Here is a 27647-nt window from a genome sequence, read left to right on the forward strand (position 1 = left end):
AAGAGTTTGTTGTTAAGATGGATGGCACGTACAATCTTGTTGTCTTGGAATATATCAACAAGTGTGGACCAGGCGTCAGTGACCGTGGTGTTTTTGTTGAGTGTAGTGGTTAGGAGATCATGAGAGATTGTTCCATATATCCATTAGAGGACAATGGAGTCAGTCCATTCCCATTCCTCGTCGGTTTTGGAATCGATTTTTGATAGAGTTTTAGGGTCTGCTTGTTCAACGGAGTATGAAGTGGTGGGTTTTGTTAGGGAGAAAGGTGATCATATACTTGAAATGCTTTACGGTGTATCTTAAACAGTTCGGACCAAGAAGTATGTTGAGCAGATTCCATATCCAAAGTGATAGGGATGGAAGTCTTGATGTTATAAACAGTTATAGCCGAGTGGAGTTTATGGTCCATGGTAGGGATGAAGGTTTAAAGTGGGAATAGTGAGGAGATGGAAGGATCGTTGGGGTAGGGACGGCCTGAAGAGGTAGGTCCCAGCAGAGCCCAGTTGGTCCCGCAAGACTCACCTTGAACAGGGACGTCTGCGCAAAGGCCATCTGCTTCCGCAGGACCCACCATGCTCAGAGAACCTTACGCGCAGTACGCAAGCTGTACACGCAGGGAAAGCCTCCCAATGGTGAAGTACCCCGCCTGTTCCCGCAGTTGCGGATACAAGCCATCAGGGAAGGCTACCCGCAGACAGCAGGGCTACACGCACAAGACAATAGATACTTCAGTAGTCACATGAAGGAATGAGCAAGACGGGAACAATCCCGCCAAAATGAGCCAGTCCGTATGATTCTGAAAGATCTTCTGTACTATACCTACCAAGGTATGGATAGGACAGACAATCTGACCAGAACAGCCCATGAGCCAATCACAGGGTGACAGCTCACCGACAACAGTACGAGGAGGAGCACCCTCTAGTACTGTTTGTCACTATTAGCCGCTGCCTACTCACCAACCCTTACTGCAGGGCATGCGCAGCCTACAGTTGGTGAAATAGTGTTACTGTTGGCCGTAACCTATTCACCAACCAGCATGGCCTGCGTATAATCCACAGTAGGTAAGACGTGCATAATCTACAGTTGGAGGAATAGTGCAGCCGACATAGTTACTGTTGGCCGTAACCTATCCACCAACCAGTATGGCCTGTGCATAGTCCACTGTTGGTAGAACAGGAATACTATTCAGCCGGCTATACCTTCTAACCTACCTTCGGCTATAAATACTCCAACATCTTGGAATGGTAAGATCATCTGCTACCCAGTTATCTAGCAATCTCTTAATATACACTTATATTCAGAGCAATCTAGTCTGATTCTCACGCCGGAGGGTGGTCACAAGGAGGAACCCCCCCCCCCTTCTCAGTGACGAGCTTACGGTGTTTGTTTTGCAGGTCTCCTGAAGAACAGCCTTCTCAGTTAGACCTCATCCGTGGGAAACATTACTTAACCCCCAGATTATCTATAATCTGCCCAGATTATCTATAATCTGTCCAGGGTTCACCTAGTGTTTCTTCATTGGCGCCATTCTCACCAACTTCAAACTCTCAAACGTTCTAGGCAAACCGAATTATCGGGACGTCTAGCCAAATGGGCAATTGAATTGGGAGAATATGCAATTAAGTACAAGCCAAGACCAGCCATAAAAGGCCAGGTCCTGGCCGATTTTATTGCAGAAGTCCCCGCTACGGAGGAGGCTCAACCCTCCCCAGCACAGGACATCAACGATATCTGGCTACTCTATACTGATGGAGCAGCCAACAACGAGGGTTCAGGCGCAGGGTTAAAATTAACCAACCCAGCGGGCCAAGAATATACTTACGCTATTCGGTTGGATTTCCCAAGTACGAATAACGAAGCCGAATACGAAGCATTCTTGGCCGGATTGAGAATTGCGCGTAAAATGGGAGTGAAAAACTTGGAAGCCCACGTGGATTCCATGCTGGTGGCCAACCAAATAAATGGGACGTACACGGCTGTGAACGACATAATGGCCCTGTACCTCGCCCAGGCAAAAACCCTTATGCGTGATTTTAATGATTGTAAAGTCATACACGTTAAGCGCAGCGAAAACAAATCTGCGGATGCGTTAAGCAAGCTTGCATCACTGGCCTTCACCCACTTGGGAAAGGACATCCGCATTGAACTCCTCGAAGCACCATCAGTCCCGCACAAGGAAATTTGTGTCATCCAAACGGTACAGAAACGTGGATGACACCAATAATAAATTACCTTGCAGCAGGAACACTACCAGAATCAAAAACACAGGCAAGAAAACTACGCTGTAAAGCACTAAATTATCAACTCATCAATGATAACCTTTACAGACGTAACTTTCTTGGCCCACTTTTAAGATGCGTGGACAACCAAGATGCTGACTACCTCTTAAGGGAAGTACACGAGGGCATCTGTGGAGTTCACGCAGGTCCCCGCGCTGTTGTGGCTAAGCTGAACAATGCGGGATACTTTTGGCCGGGGATGCATATGGATGCACTGGCATACACTAGAAAATGCAGGTCTTGCCAGCTTTACGCACCCAACACGCATCGCCCGAAGAACGAACTTGTTCCAGTCACTTCTTCGTGGCCATTTCAGAAGTGGGCCATCGATGTGACAGGCCCATTTCCCACAGCAGCAGGAAATGTTCAGTTCCTAGTGGTAGCCATCGATTACTTCACCAAGTGGATAGAAGCAAAACCTTTAGCCCAAACAACCGCAAAACATATTAAAAAATTTATTTGGGAATTTATTATCTGTCGTTTTGGACTTCCACAGAATCTGGTGAGCGATAACGGCACCAACTTTGCTGACAAGAAGCTACAGCAGTGGCTGAAAGAACTTCAAATCACCCACACCTTTACCTCAGTGGCACACCCGCAAGGTAATGGTGAGGTGGAAAGAGCAAACAAGAGCATCGTCGATGGCATAAAGAAAAGACTCTTGAAACACAGATCCGGCTGGGTGGACGAGCTCCCGCACGTCCTTTGGGCAAACAGAACGCTGAAAAAGGCCAGTACGGGGGAAACCCCGTTCAGTCTCACTTATGGCACTGAAGCCATGATCCCAGTCGAAATTGGTTTACCCTCACCAAGGGTATTGATCCAGCCAGAGGACAATGATGCGGAAAGACGGTTAGACCTTATGCTAACCGAGGAACGCAGAGACTTAGCCGCAGTGCGTGAAGAAAATTACAAACGACAAATGCAAAAGTACTACAACACGCGGGTAAAACTCTGCAACTTCAATGAAGGAGACTACATACTGCGTAACAACGAGGCTTCAAACCAAGAGCGCCCAGGAAAGCTGGCCCCAGTCTGGGAAGGGCCATACATTATCAAAGAAGTCCTGGGAAAAGGCGCATACCGGCTTGAAAGGCTCGATGGCACTCCTATCCCAAGAACATGGAATGGAGCTCAATTACGCAAATGTTATATGTAGCTCAATTCCAAACTTGTAAAGAAAAGGCCTAGAGCCACTTCTAATGGAAATGATTCTCCTTACACAATGTATTGATAGCCTAACCTTTAACTTATGAACTTCCCATGTGCCGGTATTCACCGCACCAATGCGTGAAGAAGTAAGTAATTGCGTGTGGAAGGCGGCAAAACCCGCATAAACACAACGCTAAAAATGTTAAAAAGTTCTAAGGAAAACCTACACGCAGGTCAGATGTAAGTAAAGTTTAGCCATCCTTGTAAGTGCAAGTGACGGTCTTACCCGCACAATCACAAACAAGGAAGCAAAACTTCAACCTATCATCTACCACGTTCAAAGGTTAACTTATTCTGAACACTTAGAAAATTTCAAGGAAAAGATAAGGAAAACTTCCACGCAGGATAAATGTAAGTTTAGCCATCCTACTAAGTGCAAGTGACGGTCCCACCCGCACAATCATGAAAGAGGAAGCAAAAATAAACTTATAATTTACCATGTCAAAAAGTTAACTTATCTAAGTACTAAAGAAATTGCTAAGTGTAAACATGCGTAAAATAAACAAAGAAAAGGACATTCTTTATTTCATCAACTTGAATATTACAAACATTGCTGGGTATATACCCGCATACAAAAGAAGTACAAGAGCAAATATCTACGCTAGTGGCGGAAAGGGATCTTTTGGATCATGCTTCAGGACCACTCCCACTTGGACCCGCACCATCAGCAGAGGGTGACGGTTCAAGGAAAGCTCTAAGGACAGCAAGCCCATCATCAGCAGCAGCAATTTCATTTACCTTCTCCACCACCGGATGCGGGAACGCAGCATACTGGTTCACTGCTTGGTCATAAATAGTTTCGGTATCCGCATTATACAAAGGGAAGTTGGAAGGCGGGACGCCTTTCTCAGCAAACCCTAGACCAAGCAGGAAGCCGGTCAGTTCCCCATCCTCATGAGAAGCGTTGAGGGCTGCACTCATAGCATCGTCGTAAGATGTCTCTGAAAAGACCCGATGCACAACCTACAAAAAATGTACAAGTATAAGAACTTCCATCCTACAAAGGAAAGCGTGACGACATAAAGCTAAAATACCTGAGGCAACGCTTCTCGAAGAAGCCATTCCTGGACAACCAGAGCTTGGGCGCAGGCGCGTTCAGCTTCGTTCTTATTAAGATTGGCGAGAAGCACATCCTTTGCAGCGGCCTCTTCAACGCCCTTAAGCTTTCGCTCGGTGTGCGCAAGCACACCCCTCTGGTCCAGGATTTCTTGAAGCTTCTTCGCATCCTCCATGGCCAAGGCATCATGAGCCTGTTGAAGAGCCTCTAACTTAGCTTTAAGTTCTTCATTCTCCAGGCGGAGAGGCTCAGCAACAGCTTCAGCCTTGGCGGCCCTCTCGGTCGCGTTCCTCGCAGTCTCCTTAGCTAGCCGAAGCTGTTCGTTAACAGCTTGGGCAGCCTTGGAGCGGGCCTCGAGTCGCGCTTGAACCTCAACCTCGAGGGCCTTGAAGGCCTTCTCCTTCTCCGCAGATGCTGCGGTTAGTTTTTGGTTCTCCTCCCGGAGAGCACGCGCCTGAGATACTTCTTTAACGCGAGCTGCTTTCAACTTGTCGTTTTCACGACAAAGCAGCTCGACGCGTGGCTGCATCCGGGCCAGGAGAACTCGAAGCTCGTTGGTTAGCCTACCCTCCTGGTAGCTAACCATGGCTTCCCCCAACGCACCATGGGGAGCAGCGTGGCGAGCCCAGTCCACGCACTCCACAGGTGTGCGAAGGGTTGTTCCTCGGCGTATGTTCCATCTTGGAACATACACTTCATTGGAATCCGACACTGCAAAAGAAACAAAGCAGTTAGGAAAAGATGATAAAAATTACATAAAAGGACAAAAGAACCCTACGCACCTGTAGGGTCGATCACAGGCCGATAGCCACCGAACCCATCACCTGAACCTAAGGGAAATCCATCCAAAAGGTCAGGCAGACGGGAAGGTAACAAATATCGGCGAGAAGCCCCGCGCGTACCTGAAGGTCCAGCCGTCGAGGCCGATGGCGGAGGCGGCATGGTTTCCGCCGCAGTCGATGGCGGAGGCATGGTGTCCGCCGCGGACGCCGCCGAAGAGTCAGCAGCAACAGTAACCGCCGGCTCGGTGAACGATGCTGTAAAAATTGCACTCACCGCCGGCGGTGACGTCATCTCGGCTGGAACAGTTGGCTCAAAGGATTGACCAACTGGACCAGCGGAAGCAGGCGAAGGTGCCTGGGTCGACGCCTCAGGTAGGCTGACCGAGCCTACCGTCATTGGCGGAGAGGTACTCCCCTGCGCTCCACCCTGGAATGCGTCAACATCCACGCCTGCACAAGAAGATAAGTGTTAATAAATTTATAAAGTGATAAATCTACAAAAAGAATGTTTGTACTTACGGGTTTTCTTGAGCCTGAACGAACGGAGGGGCGGGGACAAGCCCGATGGGGCCGGTCTCTTGATGCCGGTCACCGTCGTCGTCGGTTCTCCGGAGGTAACAGTCGTAGCCTCCGGAGCAGTGGTCTTCTCACCACCGGGGTTCCCCGCCACCTCTTCATTATCTGACTCGGTGTCAGATAGAAGCACCGGATCAGCTGTGGAGGCCACCTTCTCCTTCCCTTTCCCGCCGGCAGCCTTCCTCTTCCGCACTAGCGGAGGACCATCTGCGGATTCCTCAGAAGAAGAAAGGACGTAAGGAATTCCAGCAGCGGGTACAGCATTGAGGGGTTGAGGATAGAATATCGCCTTACCTGGCCGCCGGTGGCTCAGGATCTCTTGGCCCGGCGGATAGACCTCCACAAACCGATCCGCCATTTGTTCCAGGATGGGCAACTCGTTCTCGTCTAGAGCACGAGTACCCATCCGCGCGGGACCGTCAGCTTCCCGCGGGTACAGGAGCGACTCCAAGTTGTTCCCCTCTGAAAGAAAATAAACAGTTAGAGGATAAACTCGTACAAGCAAAGAGAAACGGAGCATACCGTAAGGGATAGAGTTCGAACCGTATTCGAGGACGATTGGAACCTTTTGCGCGTCAGCCTCTTTCCACACTCGGCTCATCCCCAACATCACCATCCCGGACTCCGGAAACCGGAAAACCGGAGATTGGACCAGGGATATCTTTGCAAACCATTCCGCCTCCTGGTAGTTTGTGGCGTGGTGGCTCGGAATGGCTTGGCCATTTTTAAACTTCATGGCAATGGGGACGGCGCGAGCAGAAATGTAGAAGAACTCCCGCTTCCACGATCGGAGACTGCGCTCTGTCGCGCAAATCTTCAAACCCTTGATTCGGGTTGTCAGGGTGTACCACCCCTGGATGCACCTCCAAGTATAGAAGGTCATCAGGCGGTCCACGTAGGGCTCAACACCCAATATCCGGCACACCCACTCGAAGTGGCGAATCTTCGCGATCGCCATTGGGTGCAGCTCGGTCAGATGAACACCGTGCCTTTCGAGGACACGGTAAACAAACTTTGTCAATGGGAACCTAAGGTTCCCATAAACAAAGAATGCAGCATATACCCCGATCTTGCCACTGGGGGCATCGTACACGGTCTGATGGGGTTCAGGAAACTCAGGCTCGAGAGGATCGAGCATGAACTTCCTAACAACATACCGGTACTGATCGCCGGGCAGAGCACACTGGCACTCACCAGCAGTACTCTTGTCATCGGCCGAAGACTCAACATCACGAGAAGACATTGTGCAGAAAAAAGAAAGCGATTTCGGGAAAATGCTAGCCTGAAAAGGGGAGTATTTGCCGGAAATCGCTAAAGAAGAAGAAGAGAAGGGTGAAAGTGTGGATTACAAACAGCCCTCTCCCCCTTTATATACTAATCGCAATTAATGCGATGAATTTAATGCGGAGGAGAGAGAAATCGAAGGTGCAATGAAACTATGACACGTGGCATAAAGCAGGCTGGCAACAGCTGTTGACAGGACGTGTGCCAGCAATTTCGCGGCCACGCGCCCGAAAAATCGCGCCCACGCGCCTGAAAAAGGGACTGGAATGACCATATAATGTCACGTCACCATAACTTCCTGCACGTCCTGACACAGTCAGAAGAAACCGTCGCACGACGTTTCAGACGTTTGGACTGTTCCTATCTTTCTACCAACTCTTCGAATTTTGAAATTCAAAATTCAAAAAAGATTCAAAAGTAAGCGGGAAAACACCCCTTACCTTGGCAAACAAGTAACCATAAGACGGATGCGGGTACAGTGTTAAGGCAAAACCCTTCACATACCTAGCACCCGCAGGGAATTAAAGCCAAGAATACCTTGGCAACCAAGTAACTATAAGACAGGTGCGGGTACAGTGTTAAGGCAAAACCCTTCACATACCTAGCACCCGCAGAGAATTGAAACCAAGAAGGATCTTCTAGGCAATGCTTGCGGATAGAGGAATAACATCCCCGCATAACGGGAACGTCGAGAATTATATTGTTTGAAACTCCATAATGGAATTGGTGGTTTTAGCATAATTGATCACTATGTTGAAAACCACCAGAACCTCATGGAGACTATACACAAGTAAGACTCAACGCTCCTGCCTTGCGAGAAGGTTACATACCTACCCGCATCATACCCAAAGATCAAGCAAAAAAATCGGGAATTTTTGCAAGTGACACTAGGAAACCCGCGGGAAGAATCCCCACGGAGAACCTTAAAACTAAAAAGCCTTTTCAAAACCCCTTGCTCAAAGTCCAAAAGTTCACCTCACTTTATTAAACATTCATGAGAAGAACATTGGACTGGGGGGACTTGAAGAGGTAGGTCCCAGCAGAGCCCAGTTGGTCCCGCAAGACTCACCTTGAACAGGGACGTCTGCGCAAAGGCCATCTGCTTCCGCAGGACCCACCATGCTCAGAGAACCTTACGCGCAGTACGCAAGCTGTACACGCAGGGAAAGCCTCCCAATGGTGAAGTACCCCGCCTGTTCCCGCAGTTGCGGATACAAGCCATCAGGGAAGGCTACCCGCAGACAGCAGGGCTACACGCACAAGACAATAGATACTTCAGTAGTCACATGAAGGAATGAGCAAGACGGGAACAATCCCGCCAAAATGAGCCAGTCCGTATGATTCTGAAAGATCTTCTGTACTATACCTACCAAGGTATGGATAGGACAGACAATCTGACCAGAACAGCCCATGAGCCAATCACAGGGTGACAGCTCACCGACAACAGTACGAGGAGGAGCACCCTCTAGTACTGTTTGTCACTATTAGCCGCTGCCTACTCACCAACCCTTACTGCAGGGCATGCGCAGCCTACAGTTGGTGAAATAGTGTTACTGTTGGCCGTAACCTATTCACCAACCAGCATGGCCTGCGTATAATCCACAGTAGGTAAGACGTGCATAATCTACAGTTGGAGGAATAGTGCAGCCGACATAGTTACTGTTGGCCGTAACCTATCCACCAACCAGTATGGCCTGTGCATAGTCCACTGTTGGTAGAACAGGAATACTATTCAGCCGGCTATACCTTCTAACCTACCTTCGGCTATAAATACTCCAACATCTTGGAATGGTAAGATCATCTGCTACCCAGTTATCTAGCAATCTCTTAATATACACTTATATTCAGAGCAATCTAGTCTGATTCTCACGCCGGAGGGTGGTCACAAGGAGGAACCCCCCCCCTTCTCAGTGACGAGCTTACGGTGTTTGTTTTGCAGGTCTCCTGAAGAACAGCCTTCTCAGTTAGACCTCATCCGTGGGAAACATTACTTAACCCCCAGATTATCTATAATCTGCCCAGATTATCTATAATCTGTCCAGGGTTCACCTAGTGTTTCTTCACGGCCGGAGGAAGAGAACAACGTCTTTTGAACTCGTGATACCATGTAAGAGATATTCACAATCCATGTCCTCTTCTCATTATAGAACATAGTATATATAATTACAATAGAGGATCATCTGTTTGAGGCTAGTATCAAAATAATAATTACAGAATAATCTAATTGATCTTGTTTCCATTCTATTACTCCACCCTTAGGATATGGTTTGTTATCTTATTAATAACTAGCTTTAGAGCCCGTGTAACACACGAGATGATCCAAATAATAAAGTTATAAATAAAGCAAATAAGTACATACCGTATATGAAAAAATGATTACATCTATGCTTATATCTATACTATGTGTACATAAATTGATTTTATTTATATCAGAAAATGATTTATTTAAAAAAAATGAACTTAATAAAAAATAATAATAATAATAATAATAGCACAAGTGCAAAAACATACCTGAAAACGGCCCATCTATTGGAAATTTGATTCTCAGTATCATATATATGTGTGTGTGTGTGTGTGTGTATGTGTAATTGAAAGAATTTTGGTTATGAACCAATTTCAAAAAATACTTTTGATAGAATAATAGTTTTGAGCTACACCATGAAAATGATTCTTATTATTTTGAGGGGGGCTTCTCGACTTTGCCATAATGATAGAACATAAAAATAACACATTAACCTGTTCAATTTTTTGAATTTTTACTTCACTTGAGCATAATTTTGTATAACATATTTCACACACTACATTTTAATCACTATTAAAGAAAAAATCAATGCTGACACAAATGTTTCAAATTTGATAATAGTTAGAAGCATTGATAGACCTGGAAGTAACATGTCGAAAGTGTTCACACTCTTTTCTTAAATTTTAATAGTTGTGGGAAAATAGTCAATGAGCCAAATCCCAAATCTTTTCATTATTTCCAAAAATATCATTGAAAATAAATTCGAAACCTAAATTACGTTTAAAATTCTAACTTTCATTTTTTTGATATTTTCAAGTCAAAACTTTGAATACGTAACAAATTTGATGATAAATCTACTTGCATTCTCAAACTTTTAAAAATACTCATATTACCCCTTTTAGACCCGTAACAAATTTCGAGTCAAATGTAGTTAACTTGTACCACACAATCTATTTACTAACTTTTGACCCCTAACAATCAAATTTAAGTCTCACAAAAAACCTGAAACAATCATTGATAAAAAAAACCGAGAAACTAAATATGATAAACTTTATTATATATGAAAGTAAATGGTATATATTTTTACATTTTAACATATATATAGTTTAGTAAATTAACTGAAAAAAGAAATGAATAGATTTAAAGCATATAATTATAATTTATAAGAATATTTATTTTTTATAAAAATGTATAGTATATATAATAAAATAGAGTTTAAAGGAATGTGAACAATTTAATCATGTTATAGATATAATATAAATTAAGTGTAAAGGAAAAGTGAAAATTATTGATCTATGACATAGTTATTAGTTTGAAGGTAAAAAAGTTATGAGATTTAACCATAAAATGACACGTGTCTATAATTATTTTACTTTATTAAAATATGTTGATGCAGATTATTAGGTGAACATATTTTGTATGTTCACTTAAGTCGTTTTTCGGGTTTATTAAGGAGAAAAAATTTGTGAACAGCGCGCTTGCAAAATTACTCTTGTGTTATCTGCGTTTGTATACGTTGAAGAGACTTCAATTATGACTATGCATGTTTTCACCAATAAACATGAACTATTTGAGAGATTTTTTTAGTTTTGAATATAATTGTATTTGATTATTGATTCAGTACCATGCATGTAACCTTCTGATTCCTGAAATAAATATCTGAACACTAATGCTACGATTCTAACATGTTTTGATCTACTGATTAATAACAGATATATAAGTTATATATCTGCAGGGGGGAGCCATACTTTGTCTGAGCCCTTGTTGGTTCAAGAAAATTCAAGCCAACTAGAAGAACCTAGTTTCTTTAGCAAATTGGCTTTTTCTTGGGTGAACCCATTGCTTAATAAAGGTTACAAAAAACCGTTAATTCTCGATGATATCCCATCTCTAGAATCCATAGACCAAGCCGTGGTTGCCCATGAAAAATTCACAAAAGCATGGGATTCACTTCAAATGGAAAGATTCTTAAACAATGCTAACATGGTTCTTAAAACATTAGCCAAAGTTTATTTCAAAGAGATGGTTATATCAGGAGTTTGTGTCTTTCTTAGGACAATAGCCGTTGTGTGTAGCCCATTATTACTATATGCTTTTGTATGCTATACAAACCGTGAAAGTAAAGATTTATATCAAGGGTTTTTTCTAGTCAGGTGTTTAATTGTAGTTGAAGTGACCGAGTCACTAAGTCATCGACAGTTTTACTTTATTGCAAGAAGAACGGGCATGAGAATGAGGTCGGCTTTAATGGTGAAAGTGTATGAAAAACGACTTAAACTTTCTCATTTAGGAAAGAAACGACATTCTGCTGGGGAAGTTGTGAATTACATAGTGGTTGATGCTTATAGAATGGTTGAACTTCCTATGTGGTTTCATGTGGCATGGTCTAGTTTCATTCAACTATTTCTAGCTATTGGTGTATTGTTTTCGATAGTAGGATTAGGTGCATTTCCCGGTTTAGTCCCTCTAATCATATGCGGGCTTCTTAATTTACCATTTGCAAAATCTATTAAGAAATGCCAGTTGGAATTCATGGCAGCTCAAGATAAGAGACTAAGATCCACTTCTGAGATCTTAAACAACATGAAGGTTACAAAGTTACAATCTTGGGAAGCAAAATTTAAAGAAATAATTGAATCTTGTAGAGAAGTTGAATTTAGTTGGTTAACTGAAGCCCTATTCAAGAAGATTTATGCCACAATTTTGTTTTGGATGTCGCCAACACTCGTTTCTTCAGTGGTATTTTTTGGATGTTTGTTTTTGGGAAGTGCCCCTTTAGATTCTGCCACTGATTTTACAGTTTTGGCCACCTTAAGAACAATGGCTGAGCCCGTAAGGTTCTTGCCCGAGGCGATTTAGGCATTAATTCAAGCCAAAGTATCTTTTGACCGGATTAATTCTTTCTTAGTTGATGATGAACTAAAAGATGATTTAGTGCAGCTAGGCCAAGAAATGGAGAAATCAGATGTTCGTATTAGAATAAAAGATGGGAATTTTGCATGGGATCCAGAATCGCCTATTCCAACACTTAGTGATGTAAATCTTGAAGTGAAATGTGGTCAGAAAGTTGCAATATGTGGATCAGTTGGTGCTGGAAAATCATCTATGCTATATGCTATTCTCGGAGAAATATCCAAAACTTTAGGAATATTAAGTTGATATATATTGGTACTTGTTTTACTGGTAACCATTTTGTATTTCATATGACGCTCATTGGAGATACGTACGTCGTTTAATTCCTGCAGGTGGATGTTTTTGGATCAATTGCATACGTTAGCCAAACATCTTGGATCCAAAGTGGTACAATTCAAGATAACATATTGTTTGGAAAGCCAATGGATAGAAACAAATATGAAAAAGCCATAGAAGCTTGTGCTTTGGATAAAGATATTGAATCTTTTACCCATGGAGATCTAACAGAAATAGGCCAAAGGGGGATTAACATGAGTGGGGGTCAAAAGCAAAGTTCAACTCGCACGGGCAGTATACAATGATGCTGATGTTTATCTTCTACACGACCCTTTCAGTGCAGTAGATGCACACACTGCAACAACCCCTTTTAAGGTAAGATTTCGTCCAACCTTCGTCACTGTATCTTACCATCAATTTCTTACTTTTTTAAAGTTATTGTGTTATACATATTTATTTGTTTCATATAGTTGATTTTGAAAGTGAATTCCATATACAAGATATAAGAAAATGCAATTTGATTATCATTAACCTTTCAACACCAAATATTCAACATTTCTTTATAGGAAATTTTAAAATTTTCATTTCAGGATTGTGTTATGACTTGTCTTGAAGGTAAAACTATCATTCTTGTCACTCATTAAGTGGAGTTTCTCTCATCTGTTGACAATATTATGGTAAGCATGATTAAAATTATCGTTATTATATTAGGATCGTTTCACATATATACTTCTAAAATTATTATATGTCATACATATATCCTTTCATCATAATATGGTCTTTACCCTTTCAAAACATTAGAATTTTCATTTTTCTTCCCATTTTTGCTAATAATAAATAAAATGAATTACTTACTGTCTAAGTACTAAGTCTATTTCAATGTATAAACAAATTGGAAAAATATTATAATAACTTTTTATACTACGTTAATTCTGTTTTCTTTATTCATTCAATAGAACAATTAAATTGTTTGTGCTTTCAAACTATAAATAATTAAATATGTTACTTTGAGATTTAAAAGGATATATAAATAAATATTGCGAGAACATGCATAAAAAGATGTAAGTTCTATAAAAAGATATAAGTTCTATCACCTACACATAATCTAGACATGTATAAGATGGTTAACAAATTAAAAATATATTAACAATTATTATGATTGTCTTTATGTATAAAACATACAATGTAAAAAGTACAAAGATTAAAAAAATATATGAAATGTTATTTTATTTATCATCGCAACAAATTAATACTATGTAATTCAATTAACCATATATTATATAAGGTAGTTGGATTTAAATAATCTCAACTTTCACTTATTATAACCAGCAACACTCTCAAATAACAATATATTTACCATTACTTCTAACTTTCACATATTTTTTCTGATACTCGCAAACTAACGAGACACCAACTCCCTTATTTCTATTGCCAGGTTACATTTTTTAAGGTTGTGTCATGCTTATCAGTATTAAGTGTAATATTGTTTTTAAATCCAAACCCTTACCGTCGTATCTCTCAACCTAAGATCTCGGACCTTCATCACCTAGCCAACACCACCACAGCCGCACGACAACTGCCCAACCACCACACACACTGCAGTCTGTCTCTCTCTAGTTCATATTCTACCCCGCCCTAACCAACCACCATACCATCACCACACCATGTGAACCACCACCACCACCACATGTACTGTCAAAACCATCTAAACCGCTGCCAGTATCTATTTATTTCCCTATCTCTATCGATCTACTCTCTCTCTCTCAGGAAATCGATTTCACGGATATATCTTCATCTCGTCGGAAAAGACGAGATGGCCCGATGGTGTGTTCAAATCCCGAAGAGGCTCTCATACTCGTCAATGAGGCGTGATTGACACGGAAGATGACGATGTATTGGTGTATGGGACGACAGTGGTGGTGACAGAGCGGCGATGATGGTGGTGGGGTGGGTTGGGTTGGGTGGTTGTAGAACCACCGTTCATGAAATTAAATCACAACAATAAATTTCCATTAAACTAATTACAATACAAATGTAGAGGGAATAACAATACATTACGAATCATTAAATAATTATGAAATTAACCACGAAAACAAGAATACATAAATAAACAAAAGCAGAATAAAATGGGTGTTAGAAGATTTTTGTTAAAAAAAGTTCCCTTAAAACAGATTTTGGCCACCCAGATCCCAGGGGTACAAGAACCGAAGCAGTATGTACTGTCGGGATTAACCTATCACCCGAACTATACTTGAAACAAGAGCATGGAGGGTCGAGAAAGCTAGAAACGAATCTGAGTGCATGAAGTAGGAAGTGGTTCATGTTTTCTGGTTGTTGTGTGTCTTATCTTTCAGGCTCACTCACTCATACCTGCTATATAAATCAGTTTCAAATAACGACTTACCGCTAGGTGTCACACATGAAGGTATGCTGGTTTTAGGCGCAGACACATGGCGCATGACTCACCACCGCTAACGACACTTGTTACACACATGCTAGGCAGTGACACATGGCTCAGACATACTTACAATACTGACACATGGCAGCTACCACACGACACTTGTCACTGGAGATTAGACGTGACCACACTTGTCACACCTAGTGACGCCACACGTATCTTGACGGTATACACATGTCACGCTACTCGGTCCTATCACACAAAAATATCAGGCGGCTCTCGGTGATGCGAGTGTGCGAAGTGAAAAATGCGCCATCAAAGCGGCACATCGCTCTTCGCCCGAGCCCGTGCCCTGTGACCTTGCTCATGCCTTTGAAGTGTCTTCTCATACAAGAATACATCCTTGGGAACTCTCTTTCTTATAAGCCACTTCATAATTTCTCATTCTAACAATATGAGACAAACCCATTTTTCAATTTTACCAATGTGGACAAACCCACTTTCCATAGTTCACGTTCTCAACCATACAACTTAGAGTATCGATTTTGCATTCATCATTACTCTACCTTGCACACATTTATAATTAATTAATTAGTAACACATGTGTCCAAAATTTCCATTAGTGGCCATATCTAGGGTTTCGTCTGTTGCTAGGAGAAATGGTCTGATTAGGGATGACAAAAAAGCCCGAGTCCGGCGGATATACCCGAAACAAATAGGACACATATACCCGAAACCCGATGGGTATGGGCCAGGTATGAGATTAGGATTTAAATTTTTTCGCGGGTACGGGTCGGGTATGCGATTAGATGATACCCGGCCTGATTACCGGAGAACACATACCCGTTTATCCAAACCATATGCCCGAATCATATATACCCACAAATTCTTATATATCATAGGTTGTATATATATATATATATATAATTATATTGATATTATTTATTTATTGTCACGCTTATATATATGAAGTGAATTATATTTAAATTTGTAATAATTGTTGTATGAATAAAAGGTATAAAATAATTATAACGATAAAAAAATGTATTTGGAAGTCCCAACGGGTATACCTAATACTTGACGGGTAACAAGCCGAGTACGGGACACGATTTTACAAATGGGTATGGGCATGGGATTACCAATACCCCGGTCCATTTCCATCCCAAGGTCTGGTGGTGAATAGTGGCAGCTGACGTTGGTGACGGACGACAGGGCTTGGGGCAAGTGATTGCGCTTGTTGTCGGAAAATAAAAATTGAAGGTGAAGGGGATGGTGGTGGTAGGGGTGGGGGTACTTGTGTTTATAATAAGTTTGAGGGGGGACCTAAATTATGGGAAAAAATATAAACATAAGAATGCTACATCATTAAAAAAAAGTGTCAAGTGTATCATCTCATCATAAAGCTAACGGAGTTAGTGTTTCATTAGTTTGAGAGTGCAACAAGAAAATAAGGTGAAAGTTATAGATGGTGGCAAACATTTTGTTAGATAGGAGTGTTCCCTACCAATAAATAAAAATTGTGAGTATTTAAATGCAGAAACCCTATTATATATGATATTAAAACTTTTAGAGGATATAGGTATAGTAAGCGTGACATTCATAAATTGGTATAATACTCTATTAAAGATAAAATTGTGATACAAAGGTAAAAGAAATAACATTACTTTATTGGTTACAAGCAATGTTGTATAAATCGCTAGGTGCTAGTCGGGCAGTAAGGTAGGGACTAACAATTAATCAGAATTAATAGGGATTCGCCGTGGTTAATCGGATTCTAATTTATATATAAATTTTCAAATATAGATATATATTCCAAAGTTTATGCATAAAATGTTCAATTTTGACTGTTATTTGACACATGAGGATTCATTGGCGACAAGTCAGTAGACTAGCGATTAATAAGGGATTAATCGGCGCCTAATCGAGATTTTTACAACACTTGTCGTAAGTAAAAGAAAAAGAAAGGAAGAACATGAACAAGAGAATAAAGAAATGAAGGTTGAGGATTCTTCAACATGGGTCTCCTAAAAAAATTAGGCTTCTTATCAATAAGAATGTGTTTGTGTTCTAAGGTACAAAATATGATTGAATGTACAGTGAGGAAGATATTAGCGCCTGTTATATGTAGCATGAAAGTGGACATGAAAGTGGACAGTCAATGTTAAGCAAAATTTGAAAGATGGATTATAAAAAACAATTAAACTTGATTGGAAAACAATAATTTAAAATTTGTAAAATGGACTGAATAACCTAGTTACCATCAATTAACAAAACTCAATTCTACCAATTGACACAACTGAATACAATCTAATTCATTACAAGTTCATATATATAAGATTCAATCATAGTCAATGGTTAATGGTAAACGAATCATTGATAATTAACTCAATCCCAAAACGTTGATGATTTCAAACCAAATAAGTAATGACATAAACGAATCCCAGATAAACAATTGTTTAATCAATCGTAAATAACATACAAATTTGATTAACCAAATGACTAATCCAAACAAAGATAAAAAAAACATATTAAATCAAGTTACTAACGCAAACCCTACACCCGAATATGGGCATAAATGGTCTAGCCTTGCATTTTATGGTATTTGTTGAGGGTTCATAATAGTCCAACTTGAGGATCTGTGCACCTATTACTTTGACACAATAGAAATCAAGTTCATTTATTTACCTTCGATATTGTGAGGTCTAATACATCTTGTGATGCTTCACTCAGGCTTAAACCCATGTATATGACATTCAAACATGTGACGTCAAACAGAAGAACCTCTATATCAGGACAGTTCTCCCTTATTTTTCTTTTTTCTTTTTTTATTTTTTTCTTCTTTTTGTTTTTTTTTCTTTGCTACTAATATTTTTGGTTAAATTAAATTTTCACCTCTTCACTTGTTCTGAATAATTAAAGTGAAGTTGTCATAGTAAAAGAAACATGGTGTGTGATAAAAAGAACCATTTTCAGCCTCTTTTGTATGATTTTTAACCACAAGCAGGTAAGAAAACACATATTCATTTATTAAGTTACTAGCTTAGCTACCTGTGTATTACACGGGTTTAACAATTTAAATTATGTATCTAATAAAAAACACAAGTTATATGAAATATTTAATAAACATGCATATCCCCAAATTACATTTGAACAATAAATCATTTCAAACTTTTGTATATCGATGACATTATAATGGTCGTCTCTGAGAATTTATATGCCTCGGCCGAGCCGAAATAAAAAGGCCCGTAGACCTTAACAAGTAACAAAACAATATTAGAAAAAAAAATTTTAGGCCTTATGTAAATTGTTTTTTGTTTGGTTTAAACAATTAAATTTTTAAATGGACTTACTTGATAAACTTCTTGTATAAAAATAAGCTTAAAAATATCTCAAGTGAGACTAAAACCTACAAACTTTTGGTTAGGAGTCATACCTCTTTACAACTAGACCAAGCTAGTTATTGTATAATTAGGGTAAAATATTAAAGATACATATTTTTTTATAATATATATATATATAAATTTTGTGCCCTCAAAAATTAAGTGTCCCGGCCGGTCGCCCACGTTGCCCTATGCCCGAGCCGGCCTTGGGCATTATTATAGTTTTTTTCTTGTGGCCTATATTACGACGTCATGCACAAAATCTAATAACTTAGACAAATTATACACACAATGAGATATTATTGTGGGCTAACATATAACCTAAATAGAGTAACATATGTACCTCTTCAAACATTTGCACGAATTGATTTTTGTTTGACCTGCTAGTAGTTTAAAAGAAACCAAGATGCAGAAAATGTTATTTTTAGAAATTTAACCTTTGTCAAATAAAAAATATCATGACAAAAAATATTGACTTTGAATCTAATCATAAACCAAATTTTAAATGTCCAAAATCAGTCTTTTGATATGTCACCAAAGTCTTGATCCTAAAGATTTGTCACAAAGTCATGACTTGAAAGTTGAAACACACTTTGGCCCGTTAACTCTTTTTAAATAAAAGTGCTTTTAAAAAATCACCTCGACCTGCATCAAATTATGAACCGATTAACAATATTTTGTAGTAAAAAAACGTTTCTAAATTTCCCAACCTATGATTATAGCCTGAAATTATTTTTTTTTTCCAAATTGTCTAAAACCCTTGATTCAGATTAATTAATCTATTGTAAAAAATTGTCTATGACAACATACTCTTTTGCACTTAAAAAATTATAAAATTCCGATGATCAATCCTTATTTTCTTAGCTACTTTGTTGTTTTTTAACACCTCTTTGTTAATTACTAAGAGGCTACTTATAATTGTAATAATCATAATACAAATAATATTAGTAACAATAATATTATTTTTATTCCATATTTATTATTAATATTATTAATTATTAGGTTGCATTTATTATAAGTATTTATTATTTATTTGTATTTATTAGTTTACATGTGGCAATGTAGAGGATTAGAAAGCCTTATGTATTGCCACATAGGAAAGAGATCGATGTGTTAAGAGATGCCATGTGGCATTATTGTTTTTCTTTTATTACTTACTAGGTTAGAACCTGTGTGATACACGAGATGGTAAAAAAAATAATAAAAACAAACAAAACAAAAGCAAATTTTATAATATAGATAATAATAAGATATATAATGGATTTGTAAGATATAACCAATTATACAAGCTTAAATAAAACATACACAAATTACAATTTTCTAAATGCTTCCTTATATACAACGTTTGTAGTCGTATGTGTGACTTTACCGTCCTTATCAAATATATTAATAGTTTAAGTCATTTTCTACCTTCTAATTTGGATAACCACAAAAAAATACTATATGCCAAGAATGTAAAACAACCTGGAAAAGAAACCAAATACACATATATGCATAAAGACATGTTCCTTATTAAGAGGTTTTTAGAAAGAAGAATAATAGAACTGTATAATTAAGGTGCATTCTGAGTAAGATAACACCTGCTCGCTGTGAGGAAAGTAACAGGTTTGACCTCATGCAAAAGTCAAAAATATTTCATTAAACTCTTTCTCCTAATATTAACAATTAATAAACATTGACACATACAACACGAACAATATTTAAAAGCAAAAAGATTGACAGAAAATAAACCATAAATAGGTCAAATGATACAAAAACATATATATATGTGCAGATACCATTCGTGTAGATTCTGTATAAAAGTTATATCAAGTCTTCCATGTCAAGTTTTGGGTAAATATAAAGCCATTTATATATAGTAACAGAAAATGGCTTAACACACCATACCTGGTAGCAAGTAATGCCAACATAGAATTCTTGCACCTGATATGTAGTTTAATAATAAATAAAGTTTCCTAAACCATTTCATCAAACGCTTAGATTAAACCATTGGAAATATAACCATTTTGGACCGATGATCCAACCCATCCATTTTACTAAACCTAAATTAATAAATGAAAAAAAGAAATGTGTATGTATCAATTCCATACCTAACTCCAAGTATCAAAAAACTTCATGTTATTAATATAAGTTTTAAGCGTGTTCCAACTTACACAAAAAAGATGCATTATTTAACTACATATATTATCGCACTTTAACTACAAACATTGCATCGTTTAGACTCAAACCTTGCATAATTTAAACCCCAAAAAGTGCAGAATTTCAATCCAAAACTGTACAGAACTTTAAGCAAATATGTATAGTATTTTGACCCATATGGTGCAGAATTTTAACCCAAAAAAGTATAGAATGTTTGCAGATTTTTAATCCATCAGTGCAAAATATGGCCCATGTGTGATGCCGTAGATAACATTTTAGGTATGGTAAATTGTTAAAGACCAGACAAAAAATATATAACAAATGTAATCAAAACAGTTATATGTAACAAAAAATATATAACAAATGCAAGAAAGAAAAACAGTTAATTTAAAAATGAACAAAAATCAAAACCGATATAACAAGATGCAATCAAAACATGAAACTGATATAAAATGAAGCTTATGGAAAATACAAACAACTTATAATAACAGTTATGATCTAACCATAAGTGATATGAAGTTTTGATTGTATGTATTACGTACCGGCTGATCATTGAAAGAATAAAGTCAACAAATCTGTTATTTATAATTGTCATGATTTTTTAGAGTTTAGTTTCAAACCATTTGACATATAATAAAATAAATACTACTAAAAACTAAAGGCAAAATAAATACCACTAAAAAGCAAACAAAATAAACAGCCTAAATCATAAACAAAATAAATATCCTAAATCATGCATACAAATGGGGGTTAGCAATAAGAAGAGTCGTACAAATTAAAAACGATAACTCCACATTTGAATATATGACACCATCATAGGTTTGGCTATCAGATTCAACAGAATTTAGTTTTTACTGAGACAATTAAGTGTTTTACACCTGTAAAATTAGTTCACCTGTTTTTGGTCGTACCAATCCATGCTTAATTTTTTATTGGCAAGCCCAAAGAGCTTAAGCTGTACTTTGTGGACAACACAGGTACTCCTCCATCAGTATCTTCACTCTTTAACTTGGTCCAACCACCATGTGACTCTGAAAATCATGCATAAAAACAACCGTAAGTAACAACACATCAACCTACGAAACATTTAAAAATTTTAAACATGTAAAGTAAAACCTGTGATTATCAATGCATAGGTTATGACTACCTTGTCCTCCAAATCTGCTAAACAAAACCAACTTGATATTAAAAAGCAATAGATTACAAAACAAAACAATGAAGGGATGTCCCAAATGACATGTATTATAATAGATCAAATGAAAAAGAGACAATTAGATTCCAAATTTCAATATTAACAATCAAGAAAAAACAAATGAGCTCTTTAGCCCAAAGAACCAAATATCCCTTCACATTTTTTGCAAAAAGTATTATCTTTATTCGATATAAAGCATAATTTTTCTAAAATTTTCCAAACATTTTTCTGTGAAATGTGTAGGCGTTCGCTTCGATTCCTAACGTATCGTAATCAAAATACCCAAAATCCTTACCGCTTATAAACAAAAAATGGTGTATGGAGAAGGATAAGGAGCAGGAACATATAAAGTCGTTTTATAAATGAAAGTTAATCCCATAAAAAATGTGATGTGAAATATAAGTAAAATTAAGGAAACTGAAATAAAAGACCTCAGCTGGATTCAAAACTCACCCTAAAAAGCCAAGATTGCGTTTTATAGAACCAATAAATTTATTGTTAATATAGAATCAATAAATCCAGAAATAAAATTGCATACCTTGTCAAACTGATTCAACGTTGAAGAATGATGTTAATGGTTGTGGATAAATGGATCTATTAATCAAAATTAAGGATTTATTGAGATTAGGTGTTTAATGTTAGTATATAAAAAAATTAGCTAATTATTTTATGAAAACTTACAAGTAGCATTTCTTCATCATCTTATCCATCTTCATCCTTTGCAAACAGAACAAACCAACACCAGATGTAGATGCATTACCAATGAAACCTTCACCTCACTCTAACTCAATTTAAGCTTAAAAACAAAATAAATTGCATCACCTAATTCCTTTCTGAAAAAAATTAATATAAAAAACATTTGTCATCTACTTTAGTCTCATTGAATTGAGCTATAGCCAATTGTAATTTGCCAATACAATTGTATCATACAAGAGAACCAATTTCAGTAGAACAAATCATTTTAACCCTAAATAAACATTCAAATAACTAAATTCGATAACTAATCCAAATTAGGTTAATATATTCAAGACGAATACGAGAATTGCAAAAGCATGAGAATGCCGATTAGGGTTTGGATTGCAACAGATCTGCTGAGCAAACCCGCGTGGTTACAAACAGATCTGCTAATAAAATTATTGTTTATTTGAGATTTGGAGTCTATGTTAGCAAAGTATAAAGTAATACAGAAATCATGCAGCATACCTTGTATAGTCGTTCAATCGATGATGACAAAAGTTGATGGTTTGAGAAGAGACGCCGGCGATTGAGAGAGATAGGATTGTGATAGGGTTATAGTCTGGTTGGTTGTTTAGAAAACGCATAATCTGTTATTTAAATTTTATTATTTTGAATAATAATTTTAATGAATTATTTGAAGAAAATGACATGTATTTGAAGAGATTTGGTGACATATGGCTGGTGAAAATCTATTGATTTATTAGATAGGTTGATAGATGTAAGATATTTAAGACGTAAGATGTAAGATTTCACGCAACATCGACGTTTAAGTTTAGGTCGAGCCTCTATGTTTTTCTCTCCAAGAGATCTAATTCATGTACAAGCATCATCAACCAATTCTGTATCATTTCTCATCGATGCAAAATTCTTATTCAAGGGACGTCAATCATTTTCACGGGATATAACTTGATTTTTATTATTTAAAAATTAGACATGTAGAAAATATACATATGACCAAATACTAACATGCAAAATGATAAATTTAATCATTTTTTTAAAAAATTCATAAAAGGAATGAGTTCACCTGGCTAGCAATTGTGACAAAGTGTGATGATAGATCTTCAAAGTTTATATCAACAACCTACGAACTCATTTAAAAGCGTGTAGAAGCAAGTTTTTTACGTTGCGATTAACACAAATTTTAAGAAATTTAGCAATTTTTTCATTAAAGCTCTTTAAACTATTTAACCACTTGAACCATAGATAACCCCCAACTTAAAACATTGTATTGTCCCTAATGCAACATTTAAGATTGAAATTATAGTTCGATAAAAATGATTAATTTTGAAAATAAAATAAATTAGAAACTACTAAAAATAAAAAATGAAAAAAAACCTAAACCTCACTTTTGTAGAAATCACGGTTGCATTTAGCGTATACAACAAACCTTTTAAACCCCTCGGTAGACCCGAGTGGACGAGTGAAGTCTCGCGAGGGTTTCTATCGTACATACCCACAAAGTTCTTCGGGTTGCCTCCCGAATCTAAATTTTAGGTCCTCAGCATAGACCGTACCTGATATCCCCACCAATCAACAAGCATGAACTGTGTGCTTTAGAGCATTTTCAACCCATCCATCATCCCCAGCTCTATAATTATACTAAAAATTAATATATTTCTATCTCCTATTCAATTAAATATTACTTTTTACACATTTATTATTAGAATTTTCTCTCTCCTCTACTCACAATGAATTCAACAAATATTGAAAAATAAATAGAGGCAAATAAAGTTTCCCTAAATTTACAAAAAAAATGTTAACTTTTCTCTCTGTAGTCTCCTCTACTCACAACAACTCAGAACCTACCCTATAATTTGCAAAACTCTCCCACAAAAATTTAAAGAATAGGTTGAGAATGCTCTTAGGTAGGAACCATCTTAAGTAATGGTGTAGAACCGTCATCAATAGTAAGTTGATACTTTTTTAATTGGTAGGAACCCTAAGCATGAACGCCAATGCAGCCCCCACCTTTTAAGGTCATCACTTAGGAATCCCCACCTTTTAGGGTCATCACTTATTCCTAGGGGTGTTCTTCGGGTTTTGGGTTTCGGGTCGGGTTTTAAAGTGTTAAGTCTTGACCCGAAATCCAACCCAAATCTCTCACGGGTTTTTTGGGTTTGGGTAATTCGGGTTCAGATTTTTTCCGGTTGGGATAATCGGGTATCCTAAAAAAAAGTTTTAAAAACTATAATGCTAAAATTATAACATATTTTTCTTCGCTTGTAACGTAAATATTCAAATAATAAATTAACATAACCTTGTAATTCAATTCAAAAGTAAAGTAAAACAAACGCCAACTATAATCATCGTTTATCAGGCGTGATTTGGTTTGTTCGGTTACGGTTGGTATTAATCATAAACGGAAAACATAAATTAACAATAAACAGTCGATCCATAATATGTGGAATGACAACAGTCGATTAGGGCTAATTTCTGACAACTTTAGTGGCTAAGAGTTAGCCTATTATATATAAAAATATATTTGGTTTTAAAACTAAAATTTTATTCGGATTTTTTGGGTTGACTTGAAACATATAAATCAGACCCCAAGAACCAACCCAAATTACTTCGGTTCGGTTAGTCTTTTCTCGGGTTCGAGTTTTTCAGGTCGGGTTAGTCTTTTCTCGGATTCGGGTTTTTCGGGTCGGGTTAGTTTGGGTTCGGGTCCGGGTTTTCTCGGGTTGAGTTTTGGGTAAAAGTGAAAGCCCTGCTTATTCCTTAGTAGAAAGTAGTATGCAAGTAAGTCTCCCACTTATAGACCCAGTTTTTCAGAGCTTTTCCATTTCAAACACCACTTTGAATATTAATATCTCATTCATTTTATCTTCATTTTGCCTTGTTGCGAGGCTCTTATCGAGGATATCACAAACTTACTAAGTGAGTTTGTTAAATAACTATTACACGGCCCGAATTAGTTAGTAAAACACATATTTTTTACTTACCAAAATCACATGTTTTCAATATTTTTATTTTTCCAACAAATTAATAAATGGTTTTTTCAATAAATATAACCAGTTGTGGCTGTCCTTAATTATAGGTTATGCAAGATGGTCGGCTTACACAATCAGGAAAGTATGAGGATCTCTTAATGGCGGGAACAACTTTTGAAGAGCTTGTGAACGCTCATAAAGACGCCATTACAAGCTTAGATACTGAAAGTAAAAGCGAAGGCAATAACACATATAATAATAAAAGTTGGGTCAGTAATAAGAACAAGGAAAAGATAGTCGCAGGAGTACAATTGACTGAAGAAGAAGAAAAGGAGATGGGGAATCATCATCATCATCATCGTACTCAGTATATCCCACCAATAGCAAAGCTATGGTAGGGTCTGTGGAGGGTAAGATGTAGGCAGCCTTACCTCTACCCCATAGAGATAGAGAGGCTGCTTCCGGTGAGACCCCCGGCTCGATAGTAGTTTTGCATCAAGCCTTGGACATAAGGCACATAGCACTCAATCATCGGGACACCGGCTGATCGGTGCATGTACCCTTATCTTTCAGCTATCAACGCCACTACATGATGCCTGATTAACCGTCCGTCACTTTTAACGTTATTTTCACGAGATTAGTAAAATAACGTCAAAATTAGTGCAATTTCACTTTTGCCCACCCGAGGGTTCACACATATATACATCATATGTGCGCACCGCAAGCAGGGCTCAGATGGGGAATGTTGGGTGGAAGACATTCTTAGACTATGTTGTCTCTCAGAAGGAGTATGGTTTTTTGTTTTATGTGTCATAAGTTATGTTGGTTGTGTTGCTCTTCAGGCTGCAGCAGGTTATTGGCTAGCATTTGGTATTCAAATCCCTGAAATCACCACTTTCATGTTGATTTGTATTTACACTTTGGCTTCAACTACAAGCATTTTCTTTGTTTATTTGAGATCGCTTTTTGTTTTATGTGTCATAAGTTATGTTGGTTGTGTTGCTCTTCAGGCTGCAGCAGGTTATTGGCTAGCATTTGGTATTCAAATCCCTGAAATCACCACTTTCATGTTGATTTGTATTTACACTTTGGCTTCAACTACAAGCATTTTCTTTGTTTATTTGAGATCGCTTTTTGCTACTCTTTTGGGATTAAAAGCTTCTAAATTACTTTTCCATAAGATCACAGATTCGATTTTCACTGCTCCCATGGTCTTCTTTGACTCTACTCCAGTTGGACGAATTCTAACAAGGGTAATTTAGATCGACTTCATTTGCCTGTGCTGTACCATTTGGAAATATTTAATCCATTGTACTAGCTTCATTTCATGCAGATCTCATCTGATTTGAGTGTGGTTGATTTTGACATACCATTTTCGTTCGCCTTTGTGGTTGGTGGTGGCCTTGAAGTACTTGTCACAATTGGTGTTATGGCTTCAGTGACTTGGCAAGTTCTCATTGTAGCAGTCTTTGCCATCGTGGCTTCAAGATACGTACAGGTGAATCCTCATTATCCTTAATTACTACAAGTGACTTAAATTAAGATTATGGTTTGGGACCCACACGGTTCGGTTTTGTACTTGTGTTGAACAAGTTGTGAGTCCCATGACTAGTATAATAACTTTTCTAAACTTTAGGGATATTATCAACCAACTGCAAGTGAACTAATGAGAATCAATGGAATCACAAAAGCACCTGTGATGAATTATGCATCTGAAACATCACTTGGAGTTGCAACAATAAGAGCATTTAAAATGCAAGATAGGTTTTTTAAAGAATACCTGAAATTGGTGGACAAAGACACAAGTACTTTGATATTCTCAAATGCAACTTTAGAATGGCTGATTTTGAGAACGGAAGCCTTTTCAAACCTCACCCTAGTCACAACTGGTTTTCTTCTGGTTTACACTCGAAAAGACTCCGTGTCTTCAGGTATGTTTGTCGTGTCTAGAGGGTGGCAGTTGAGTCAGCTGGGAAACGATCAAAACAAGTTTGGTTTGGTCCAATTTTGAGCGTACGATAAATACGATTACAAAACTAAAAGCTACTACAGCTTTCTTTGTGCTATAATCAACTCTAAAAACCAACATTTGATGTAAGTTGTAACCAAGTTTTAAAGTTTTATCTATTGAAAAGTGTCCAACTTTTCACCTTTTAAAGTTTCTTTATAATGTATCAAACTTTCAAAACATACCTCTTGATGTATTCTAGTAGTTCATTTTTGTTGTTTTAATGTTCTACATCAAATGG

The 27647-nt window shown here is 38.0% G+C and overlaps 1 pseudogene across 1 annotated transcript in view; it reads left to right on the forward strand.

The window, feature by feature from the left end:
- The first annotated feature begins 11167 nt into the window (after positions 1 to 11167).
- LOC143587316 (ABC transporter C family member 8-like) overlaps positions 11168 to 27647 on the forward strand; it is a 45162-nt pseudogene continuing 28682 nt past the window's right edge. Inside the window, exons 1-8 of the transcript XR_013144865.1 lie at positions 11168 to 12600; positions 12678 to 12996; positions 13212 to 13298; positions 25506 to 25743; positions 26144 to 26250; positions 26419 to 26651; positions 26732 to 26896; positions 27035 to 27329. The product of XR_013144865.1 is annotated as an ABC transporter C family member 8-like (transcript). The remainder of the gene's footprint in view (positions 12601 to 12677; positions 12997 to 13211; positions 13299 to 25505; positions 25744 to 26143; positions 26251 to 26418; positions 26652 to 26731; positions 26897 to 27034; positions 27330 to 27647) is intronic.

The sequence above is a fragment of the Bidens hawaiensis genome, unplaced genomic scaffold (assembly GCF_021521415.1).
Source record: "Bidens hawaiensis isolate Kalapana, Puna unplaced genomic scaffold, B.hawaiensis_p1.1 tig00035450_1, whole genome shotgun sequence".
In the NCBI taxonomy this organism is placed as follows: Eukaryota; Viridiplantae; Streptophyta; class Magnoliopsida; order Asterales; family Asteraceae; genus Bidens; species Bidens hawaiensis.